Below are 12,329 nucleotides of genomic sequence, written 5' to 3'. Positions count from 1 at the left end.
CCGTTAGGTTTTTAACTGTGGGAACCCCACAGATCACTTGAGATCTCATTTGTAGTGCATGTTGGTCAGTCTGAAAAAGTTTTTTTGTTTTTTTGTCTACATGAATTTGATGCTTCAACCCAAATATTCGTAGTTTTACTCCGTTTAAATGTATTAAATGTATTAAATTGTTTTTTATTTTAGATTATTATTTTAAAATTAAAGTCCTTCCAGAATGCTCAGTTCTTAGTGATAAGTCTGACATTGCTATGAATTTAGCAGTCCCTTTTCTTACTAGATTTATTACATTTGTTTTGTCTTTTTTTACTAGCATCCAAAGTTTTCATCTTGTTCAACATGAATAGGTAACCAATTTTATAGCTAAAACTTTTCACAGATAATTTTTTTTTCACCATGTTCCCACAGGTTGGTGTTTTTTTTTTTTTTTTTTTAGTTTGTTTTTTTGTCTTTCCAAATAGTCTGTTGTTTTAATCTATCAATGTGTTTGGATGTGCTCAGCCACAACTAAATTATAACAATTGTTTGGATGTCATTAGCAGCATACATTATACTATTGTAATCTCAGAATTCATTATGTCACTAACCACAAAGTTTTCCATGGACTGTTGGCCAATAGCAAGTTCTTGCAATCATTTGTACCTGGAATAATGTTTACATTTTTTATAAATGTGGATTTCTACTATGCGAAAGGGAACTGTATGGACTGTTTTTAACATATGTTGACTAATGTAATGGCAAATCTGTGCAGCACTGGAGTCAGGAGGCTTTAGGTAGAAACTGTTGTGTTAAAGTTTGGACTGATGATATCATTGTTAATGGGCTTATCCCACTAACACTGCACACATCATACTGGATGTTAATGGGCTGATCTCACTAACACTGCACACATCATACTGGATGTTAATGGGCTGATCTCACTAACACTGCACACATCAGACTGGATGTTAATGGGCTGATCTCACTAACACTGCACACATCAGACTGGATGTTAATGGGCTGATCTCACTAACACTGCACACATCAGACTGGATGTTAATGGGCTGATCTCACTAACACTGCACACATCAGACTGGATGTTAATGGGCTGATCTCACTAACACTGCACACATCAGACTGGATGTTAATGGGCTGATCTCACTAACACTGCACACATCAGACTGGATGGTTTCATGTGTTTTTATGCATGACCTTCCTCCAAAACACAGATGGTTATTAATTATAGGGATGGAGTTTTTTTGTTTGTATTTTTTTACTTTATTACTAATGTTTTTGTTTATTTTGGCCTTTTATGCAAGTGGGCCAGAAAATATAGGACAGTGTTTTATTGCATACATTGTTAGAAATTGCATGAAAACGTGCAACAGTTAATTGGATGTTGATTTGTTTGAACTTCGTTGATACTGTTTATTTATATTGGAACTTCAGAGGAACAGCACATTTACAAGTTAACAAGTTAAAGGAAACATTTCTCTCTGTTTTATTTGTTTTTAATTGCAACCACTTTGTGACTCTGCGCTACTTTATGCATCAGGCTACTGTATCCGGTGCTATTGAAATTGTTAGCATTCCATGTGTGACAGAAATTGGTATAAATTTCAATAGGTTGTATTTTTTTTTCTCCTTTTTTTGGAATGTCAGCCAACCGATTGCATGCTGCATGTTCAGTTAATACACAGTAAGCGTTGGCATGGCAACCTGAATGCAATATGTGTTTAATGGTCAACTATAAACAAGATTTTACAGTACAGTAAGACAGTAATTCTATTAAAAGCTAAATGTCATGCAGACCCTGTTGTGACATCTTATCCCTCTGTAATTACAGACTTTAAATTTTGTGGATGATGTGTTTGCTGTCTCCAAACATGTTGTGTGGAACCCAAAGCCACCCTTAAACCTGTTTAGACGAGACAGGGTGACTGCACTTCTGTTACATTCACACTAGAGCTTTACAGGACAGAACATGTATCATCTTTATATCCTGTTGTGCTGATGTTTTTCTTCCATTTTTCCAGAATTGTCAGAGTTCTTGAATCATGGTTTGTGTTTGTAAAAAAAAAAAAAAACCTTTATAAATATTTTTTAATGTTGTTATTACTGTTTGTCTCATGATGTTTTGTAATAAAGCATTCACTGGTTGTGAGGGAAGATCACTGATTACTTGTACAGGATGGGTTTGTTTTTGAAAGTCGGTTTCGGTGTATGCTCATTTTCTATCATGGCTACAAAAAAAATCCAATTGAATTGTATATTTAGTGGCTAAATTTCGCACTGTATGAGAACCACAAGAAAATCATGAAACGTCAAAAATATAAAACCATTGTTGATGAATATTGCAATTAATAAATTTACATTTGCCTTGGGAATACAACTTTTTTTTACAGCAGTGCTGTATTTGATTTTTGACAGGAATGAAAATGAGGCTGCAAGAGATAGACTTGCCTTCTCTTCAATAATATGCACTGTATAAAGCTATCAAAAAGCTGTCTCCTAGATCGAGAAGGGTCTGTGTCCTCCAAGACTACTATAAGACACACCTACTTCAAGTTACGCCCCCTTCAAATAACATGTGAAACGCTGAAGTCTTGCAACAGTATGATGGCACATTCATATGCTGGTTCGGTGGCATTTTCTCCTTGGAGGCAAGGGAAGGCAGTGCTGCCTCAAAAAACATGGGTGAGAAAATAATCGACTGCACATAAAACAAATATAATAACACAAATTGTGAGCTCAAATCAGATGTATAACAGACATATTTTCAAAGTAACTGTGTAACAACAGTAACACCAGCTGATAAAATTTAAGTAGAAGGCTGCGTCTCCCACAACTCCCTTGAGGAGAAAGATATAGCTGCAGGTGGAGCTCCAAACCGCCAGCGAAGATATAGGGAGCCCCTAACAGTGTTGAATTAACGACCCCTTTTAGAGTTGGCGCGACCCTCTTTTGGAGTAACCCAGCCCTCTTTTGGAGATCTCCGGCCTACAGCACATTGTGTTCTCATTGACCTCCTAAAGCGTGGTGTGAATGTGAGCCAAGAACCACAGAGTACAAGAGAAAAGTCTTGTGACAGGAGACGTTGACTCAACTTTGCACTGATTTGTTCAATATGCTGTCAGTCAATCAATGCAATGGAGCTCGCCTTTCATGCTCTTGCACTCGCAACAGTCTCTGCAGATCGCTATGTAGGGGACGAGTTGATGGAATTGGAGAGATATTACAGTACAGAGTAAGCAACTAACCGGCTCGGACAACTCCACTTTTTGTCACATCCAAATCAAAATTAACTTGAAATGACTTATCAGTGTAAACCATACATGAACAAATCATAGGCCTATGCTTTTTTTACATACACCGATCAGCCACAACATTAAAACCATTTGCCTAATATCCCCCTTGTGCCGCCAAAACAGCTCTGATCCGTCAAGGCATGGACTCCACAAGACCTCTGAAGGTGTCCTGTGGTATCTGGCACCAAGACGTTAACAGTCCTTTAAGTCCTGTAAATTGCAAGGTGGGGTCTCCATGGATTGGAATTGTTGGTCCAGCACATCCCATAAATGCTCAATCGGACTGAGATCTGAGGAAATTGAAGGCCAGGTCAACACCTTGAACTCTTTGTCATGTTCCTCAAACCATTCCTGAATTTTTTTTGCCATTATCCTGCTGAAAGAGGCCACTGCCATCAGGGAATACCGTTGCCATGAAGGGGTCTACATGGTCTTTAGGCAGGTGGTACATGTCAAAGTAAAATCCACATGAATGCCAAGGTTTCCCAGCAGAACATTGCCCAGAGCATCACCGTGCCTCCACCAGCTTGCCTTTTTCCGATGGTGTATCCTGCTGCCATCTCACACACCCGGCCGTCCACATGGTCTAAAAGAAAATGTGATTCATCAGATCAGGCCACCTTCTTCCATTGCTCCATGGTCAAGTTCTGATGCTCACTTGCTCATTGTAGGTGCTTTCGCCATTGGACAGGGGTCAGCAAAGGCACTCTGTGGCTATGCAGCCCCATACGCAGCAAGCTGCGATGCACTGTGTGTTCTGACACCTTTCTATCATGGCCAGCATTAAGTTTTTCAGCAATTTATGCTACAGTTAGCCTGACTCACAGAACTTTCACTTGACCGTCCGAGGAACTTAGCGCCTTTTTTGTTTCTTTTTGTGCTGGTTCTGTCCAGCAGCTGGAGTTTGTTTCGTGGAATAATAATTCTTAGGGATAGTGTTGTGGGTGAATCTGCACGTTCATTTTGCTTATGCCTCCTATTGGTTGGAGTTTGTTTTGTGGAGTTTCTTGCAGGACATTGGAGTGACTGGGTAATTTGTTGCACTCATGTTGCAGCCGAGTGGGCAGGCTCACTGAACATGCGTTTGACTTCATAAGTAAACTGAACAGCTTTTTTTTTTGTGCTGGTTCTGTTAGCGCCTGGAGCTTGTTTTGTAGAGGAACACACATTTGGGACAGTTATGTGGATGAATTCACATGTTTTGTGTGTTTATTCTGCCTATTGGCTGGAGTTTGTTTTATAGATTATCTTCTGTTGTGTAATTCACAAAATGTGTATAGAAACAACGGACTTGAGCAATCTGACGGCAAAGTTGTCAAAGGATGGTTGCCAGTTGGCGCTGTCATGTGTGGGGTTAATGCTTTGTTTGGTTCGGGGTTTGATTGTTGCACTAATGTTGGAATTGGTCTTTATAATTTTATTTTTTACACACAATACATTTTTTCTAATATGTCAAAATGTCAAATGTTAATATGAGTGGATTGTCTCTCTACACGTGGAATATTATGGGTTATGCGAAAAATTGGGAAGATATGGTGTAGACAGGTTTTCTTTAGTTCTGGCTCAAGTAAGAGCGGTGAGTCATTACACTGATAAGTAAGCATCTACAATTCAAATGTCTTAAACAGATTAAAGATAAATTAGGCAGAGTCATTATTGTTTTAGCAGAAATTCAGGGCAAAGGTTGATTTTGGCTAATATTTACACACCTAACGCTGGTGATTAGGGCTTTTTTATAGATCTTGAAGTGATGTTGCAAGCCGCTTGCACCCCTCATGAGGTTGAGAGGAGACTTTAATCCATTGATGGACTCAATCCTTGATCATATTGAAGCAAAGGTGTGTAAGCCTCCTAGTGCAACATTGACACTTCACATGATGTGTAAAAATCTTGGTCTTCCAGATATTTGGAGACATTTGAACCCATCTGGTAGGGATATAAATGTTTTCCATCAGTCCATAAGATTTATTCTAGAATAGATTTTTTTTTTATATCTAAGTCCCTCATTTCATCTGTTGTTGATTGCTCAATTGGAATCATCTTAGTCTCAGATCACGCCATGGTGAGTTTAGAGATGTTGCCACATACGGAGTAAAAAAATCATATAGTTGGTGCTTTAATGTATCCCTTTTGCAAAATCCTGAATTCCAACAAATGTTAAAGGATGTTTAAATCAATGTTTAAATGGAGACCAGCTTGTCCTTGGGAGGCACTTAAGGCGGTTCTTTGGGGTTGGATCATATAGTATGCCTCATTTACCGAAATTTCCAAAGCACGAGAACTCTTGGAGTTGGAAGGGAATATTATAAGTGCCAAGGCAGAGCATCTGATGGCCTCAGAGAATTGACCCGATTGAAATATAGATATAATACTATTTTGTCACAGAAGGTGGTGTTTTGGCTATTCAGGGCAAGACAGTCATACTTTGAGTCTGTGAACAAAGCAGTGAAGCTTTTGGCTAGATATATAAAGCAGAGAGTGTCTTTTTCTACCATTTCATTCTACCATCAGGTAGCAGGAAGTCAGAATCTAGCAGGCATTCAGACTTCAGCATAATACAGCCATTTTGCTAACTTCCACCATTTTGCCATCTGCTGGTGGTAAAATGTTTAACTTGGCCATTGATATTAATAATGCTTTTAAAGAATTCTATCTTGATCTCTATAGTTCCACATCTTTGTCTACTGATGAAGATATTAGAAACTTTGTGGAACCATTAGAACTCCCTAAACTGACAACTGAGCAAAAAAAATTTCTTGATTCTGGGATAACCTTGGAAGAGCTTGGCGAGGTAATTAAGGCCTTGCCTACAAGCAAGGCTCTGGGGGCAGATGGCTTTGCCACTGAATTTCTTAGATCTTATGCTACAGAATTGGCTCCACTATTGTAAGAAGTTTATATGGAATCATTAAAGAATAGAAAGCTTCCTCCAACCATGATACAATCCCGCATCAGCCTGATTCTTAAAAAGGACAAAGATCCAAGTGAATATAAGAGTTACCTTCCAATTTCCCTGATCTAGCTAGATATAAAAATATTGTCCGAAATTCTGGCTAACCGATTAAGTAAAGTTATGACATCTCTTATCGCATCTCTACATAGAGATCAGGTAGGGTTTATTCAGGGCCATAGCTCTTCTGATAACATTAGGAGTTGCATCAATATAATGTGGTCAGTGGCAAATGATCAGACTCCGGTCGCTGCTATCTCACTTGAGGCAGAAAAGGCATTTAATGTGGTATTGTGACAGGGTGGGGTTGGGTCCTGATTCAACACACCCGGCCCCTTATCAGGCTAATCAAGCCTCCGAGAGGTATTAAGGCTGACTGCGGATGGTGGTGCAAGAGAGAGAGAGCATTTGCGGGCAGCTGTCCGTCATATGTGTGTGTTTGTGTCTTTTGGTTTAAGTTCTTCATTAAAATTCTTGTTTGTTAAACTTGTCCTTGCATCCTCCTTTCCATTAATCTCTTTATACTGGTGCCGAAATCTGGGAAAGAGTAGGGATATGGCGTAGTGAAGTTCTCACCGCTACCATCCGCCCCAACGGAGCAGCCGCGGCCATCTGCCGGGGAACAGAGGAGCCCGGCCACCTGGTAGTGGAGGAACAGCCACCGACCGCGAGAAGGGGCTCCTAGCGGACCACCTGGAGTGGTCAGGGCCACTGCCAGGGGGGGAGACCCCTACCAGCCACTTAACGCAGCAGGGTTAAGAGAGGACCGGCAACCGCGGGCGGAAAACCGCTGCCAGGGGTGGGGGAGACCTCTTCTGTTCCCCGAGAATGTGGTAGGGAGTTCCATCCACCAAGGGCCGGGGATACATGGCTGTCATCCGTTAGAGGGTGGAGGAGTGGCCGAGGACCAAGCTACGGCATATCGGAGAACCGAGTAAGTGTTTTTTTCTCTCTCTCCTCTCTCTCTCCCACTGCCACTCTGCGTTGGCCTTTTCCCCTCTCTTTTAAATTTTACAATCTTTTAAATGTTTTTTGTTGGGGGTACTACACTGTTACAGGAAGTACCCCCTATTTTAACCATTATTATTTCCCTCCCCCTGTCCCCTCCCAGATTCAGGAAGGCAGGGATGACCTGCCGGCTGACGGGGTGTAAGGCACACCCTCCCCAAGGGAAAGGGGGGGGGGGGGTGTACGTCATGCAAGCATACTGCCCAGCGATGGCTTTTCAGCCAGGCATTTGTATTCCAAAATTCACCTGCTACAATCGCTCCCTGTAGATGTCCCCACTCTTATATCAAGCAATTTGATAGCATAGCGAAGTCCTTCATTTGGAATGGTAAGCGTCCCAGATTACATTTCAAGTTACAAAGGCCGATTGTCAAAGATGGGCTAGGCCTACCCAAGATTTTGTTTTATTATTATGCAATCGATCACAGACATTTGGCTCATTGGTCGCTTCCACTTGAGAGAGCCCCTCTGTAATGTTTAATGTGTTGGTTCATGTATTCCATGTCTATTATTTTGAAAAGTTTAGTTACTGTGTCAATAGTCATGTGATTTCTGTTTCCCTCCATGTTCATGTGTCTTGTTTTTGTTGGTTTATTGTCTCGTTACTCATTATCAGTTCTAATTTGTCATTGGTTTAAATGTATTAGTCTTGTTATCTTGTTTACAGTTCTGTCTGTTCATTGATTGTCTTGTTATCAATGTCGGTGTATTTAAGCCCTCATGTTTTCCATTGTCCCTTGTCAAGTATTGAATGTGTATGTTGGTAACGTCGTCATGTCTATTCATGCCAAGTCTGTTACGTTTATGTTAAGTCAAGGTCATGTTTATGTTTGTTTCATTCACATTTGTAGTTACCCCTTAAGCTGCACACAAAATCTCCAGCAACATCTCTCTCATCAAGGTCCTGCATTAGCAATTCACAAGTGATCACCTCTATGCTCTATTCCCCTCAAAGATATTTATAAGATAATTAAAGAGAAAAAAAATAGGCCCAATTTCTTATTTCATGTTATCTTTAAAGCCATTGAATCTCTGTTACTGTTTAACCTGCATTGTCAGTGTTTGTTTTTGTATTGATTAAACCATGTACTTAGCCACTGCCCTTTTTTGGCCATTTGTAAAGTTCTAAGTTCCACAGCAGGAACACTGATATCTTCATGTTTGACCCACTAGCAATACTGGGAAAAAGAAGAGATACACAGCCTTTTAAGCATGGGAAATCATCCCTGCACCCCATCTGCAGCAACGATAGATAGTATTTACAGGGTTGCCCTGAACAATCAGATCATCCCTGACATCACCCTAGATGAAACCGTGGCAAACCTCCTGTCCCTCAATTCAAGCACTGCTCTCAACCTGCAGTACGCTGCCACCCAGCAGCACCTAACCACAGACCAACTTGTGGCTTTAGACAACAACCTGACCTCTATTTTTGGACAGAGCACAAATGTGTCTTACGGAGGTGTGGGAGTTGTGGCACTCGCTTTGTCTCTGCTCTTTGAAGTTCTTGTGTCCAGAATTGTTGGTCAGACAGGAGGTGTGACCACAGACCCATTTAAGAGAATATTTGGATCAGACAACTCTTCTGAAATCGCCAGCATTATGAATGAATACCTAAAACTTGTGTCGAAGAGGGCAACTGAAAAAGAAGAAATGGAAGAAATAACTGAACTTTATGACCAGAAGCTAAAATATGCTCTAATCAAGCTCTATGAGAGCATGACTGTGGATCATCAGCTAAACACTTTCAGTATTAAGCAGTGGATCAACGGAGCAGCAGTCCACCTGCACATGAGGATTCATGGGATTCGTTTGGCATCCGTCTCTAAGGGCACAGCTGAATCTCTGCGTCTCTCCTATAGAACAGGTCTGGCGAGGTTAATACAGCTCTACACAGCTTTCTTGAGGCACTATGTAAAGGAGCGGTCCACCACCCAAGAACCTCCGGTAAAGGCTGGATTCTTAATCATTGAACCTGGCAAGAAGCTTAGACACCGTGTGGTCCATAACCCCTGCCAATCACAGGCTATTGCCACTGCAGTGGTGGCTCAAATTTTATCTGCACAAAATATTGGAATGATAGAAAGGTTTTTTGATGAAAGTGGTCAAACCTTAGACCGGTTGCTTCAACAGCAAGATACTTTTGAACTACACAGAGAACAGAAAATAAAATCTTAAACTGGATATTGACTTTCTTCTGAGGTGACTGAAATAAATATCCCATTTACACACATTTTTCCCTATACTGTAACTATATGGTCTAAATTGTTAAATTGTTTGTTGTCTTTAGTTTGATTGTTCAGTGTACCATGATAACTACACTAAGTGCTGAATGTTTTATAATTGTTTTAATGAAAAAACCTGCACGATATAAATAAGATGATGCCAGTATCTTGGTGGGTCTTTGACTTTTTCTGTGAAATGAAAGGAAAGTCGTGAGGTATTCTTGCCTTAATTCTTGACTGGTGTTGTTCCGAAATCTGACTCCCCACTACCTTATTAGTCCTTATTCCTAAACCCCAACCCTCCACCCACCCCTACCCTAATTGGTTCCTACCCCTAAAGCACATTCCTACACCTTCCCCTAAAAAAAAAAGAATACTCAGCAGTCAAAATTCGATTCTACAGGCTAAAATCACATACTGTACTTTTAGGCTGTTTGTTTAGAGCATTTGTCTGTAAACAAGTATAGTATATGGCTAAATTTCTATTGACAGTGCTGTCCTTGACAGTTGTTAGAATTATTCCTGGTGTAGAGCCGAATTTTGACTCCCTTGGATCCTTATGTTTAGCAGTAGGTTTAGGATTGAGCTTTAGGGATACGGCCCAATCAGGTAGCAGGGAGTCAGAATCTATCAGGCATTAAGATTTCAGCATAATACAGCTATTTTGCTAACTTCCACCATTTTGCCAACTTCAACTCCATTTGCTGCAAAGACATGTCAACAACAACCCAGATAGCACATCTTCGAGATGTCTGGAAAGGATTGCATTCTAATTAACATCTAACAAACATGTTAAAAAGAGCTAATTGACATACATTCTAAATCATAAAAGTCTCAAAGACCTCTGCTGAAGGTTCTTTTAACATCCGAAAGATAACTTCTTCTAGACACAGATGAGCGAACAATACATCTTCCAAATATAAACACACACTAAATAGACTTATTGGCTAGCTACGTGTGCTAATCAGGAAATGGTTCAGGGTTGTTAGCATGGTCCTGTTAGCACCAGCTGGTACATCTACACCATCTGGCTGCAAAAAAGCCTTCGTGGACCATTTTCACAGACACACCATGTTTGATTTTTGAAAGGGATGAAAATGAAGCTGTAAGGGATAGACCCTCTTCAGTAGGTTTTACTTTTGTTTAAACTGTTTTTGATCATTCCACGGACAAAACATTGAACAAAACTTCTTTCAAAAATTTCAGTTGACAACAAACTCCAGATGGCAGTTAGATTAGATGTGATCTAGGCCTCTTAAAGCAAAAGCCATTGTAGAGACAGTCTGTCCCTTGCAGCCTCGTCTTCATACCTATAAAAAAAATATATACCTCTACTATGAATAAGTTCTATTGATAACCATTCAAAAGTAGCCATGTATTCTGAAAGAATAATTATTTACTTCAACAAACAAATGGGTAGCTCAGTGTTAAAGATGCTGACTACCACACCTGGAGTCGCAAGTTCAAATCCAAGGCGTGCTGAGTGACTCCAGTCAGGCTTCCTAAGCAGCCAATTGGCCCAGTTGCTAGGATGGGTAGAGTCACGTTGGGTTAACCTCCTTGTGGTCGCTAAAATGTGTGTTTGTCGGTGTGGTGTGTGGTGAGTTGTGCGTGGATGATGCAGAGAATAGCGTGAAGCATCCACACGCACTAGGTCTCTCAACAAGCCACATGATAAGATGGGCGAACAGATTCAACTGAGATTTGTCCTCTGCCGCCTGGATTGAGGCAAGTCACTGTGCCACCACGAGGACTTAGAGTACATTGGGAATTGGGCATGCCAAATTGGGGAGAAATATCCCCAATATTTTTTTTGGAAGGCTCTTGAAAGCGTGAAATAGACTTTTGTTTTTCCCTGTCTGCTGTCTTTCACATTGCAGCTCAGGATAGTCGCTAGTAAAGGACTGTGTGCTTGTGGTGCCATCAGCCAATCAGCATTGACTGCATATGAAATATGCTGGCATACTGTAAAATGGCAGGCAAAACTGCTAAAAATACATAGATTTGCCCCTTGAAGGTCTCTGCGTTGTTCTGTCTTTTCTGAGCACTGAAGTAAAGCAATTATTGTTAATAATTTGCACTTTACAAATTCATCCCATTATTAATTTTATCTGACTCCAATTTTATATTAATCTGACTCCAATTTTAAGTTGACCTCTGATTTAGATTAAAGCTCTAAATTCTTTCTGATTATTCTTTTATTTTAATCATTTAAGTTATTGATTACTCTGAATCCTCTTCTATTCATTTACCTTTTGATCAGTTTCTAATGAGATTCAAACTGATAGTCTTTAAGTGGCTTCCTCCTACATTAAAGCTTCAGTTATGATAGAAATGATTCTTAAAATGGGATTCTCCTGCTCGGTTCCTCCAGAGCGGTTTCATCTATTTTAAAGACCCAGTATTGATATAAATGATTTCAGAGGAATACAGAATAAATCAAAAAGTAACAATTTATTTGCCAGGTAGGATTTAAAACACAAGTTAAAGAAGCAAGTCAAAGAACATACCTGGCAGTTGAGAAAAGTACATGTAATTGCAAAGCATGGGAAATCTGAATGCAGATTCCTATTATTACAGTTACACACATTGAGGTGTGGGATCATCTGACTACAGAGAACCTTGAGCTCTGGGCCAGCCTTCCTTAAATATCCAGACAGAATACACATTGTGTACCAAATGGTATTATCCTTTGTTCAATGAGAATTTGGGGGTGAAAGGGTTCTTGGCTTTCTGGTGTTAAACATTCAAGGAGGGGGATAGGCCTCCAGAATTATTCAGTATTTGGCATAGACCTTATAACTTTGTTGTCATTAAGTTTTATAAAGCTGGGGACAAAACACTATACCAGACGCATCGAGA

At 40.2% G+C, this 12,329-nt stretch overlaps 1 protein-coding gene across 4 annotated transcripts in view; it reads left to right on the top strand.

The window, feature by feature from the left end:
* Positions 1–2,357, top strand: part of LOC127625829 (microtubule-associated serine/threonine-protein kinase 3-like) — a 60,819-nt gene extending 58,462 nt beyond the window's left edge. For all 4 annotated transcript variants that reach the window (XM_052101228.1, XM_052101227.1, XM_052101230.1 and 1 more), the window contains one exon: positions 1–2,357. This exon is cut by the window's left edge and continues 1,614 nt beyond it. The gene's annotated coding sequence lies outside the window, so the exon portion shown is untranslated.
* Positions 2,358–12,329: the final 9,972 nt, after the last annotated feature.

Source organism: Xyrauchen texanus, chromosome 32 (assembly GCF_025860055.1).
Source record: "Xyrauchen texanus isolate HMW12.3.18 chromosome 32, RBS_HiC_50CHRs, whole genome shotgun sequence".
Lineage (NCBI taxonomy): Eukaryota > Metazoa > Chordata > Actinopteri > Cypriniformes > Catostomidae > Xyrauchen > Xyrauchen texanus.
This window is presented reverse-complemented; position numbering and strand designations above follow the sequence as displayed.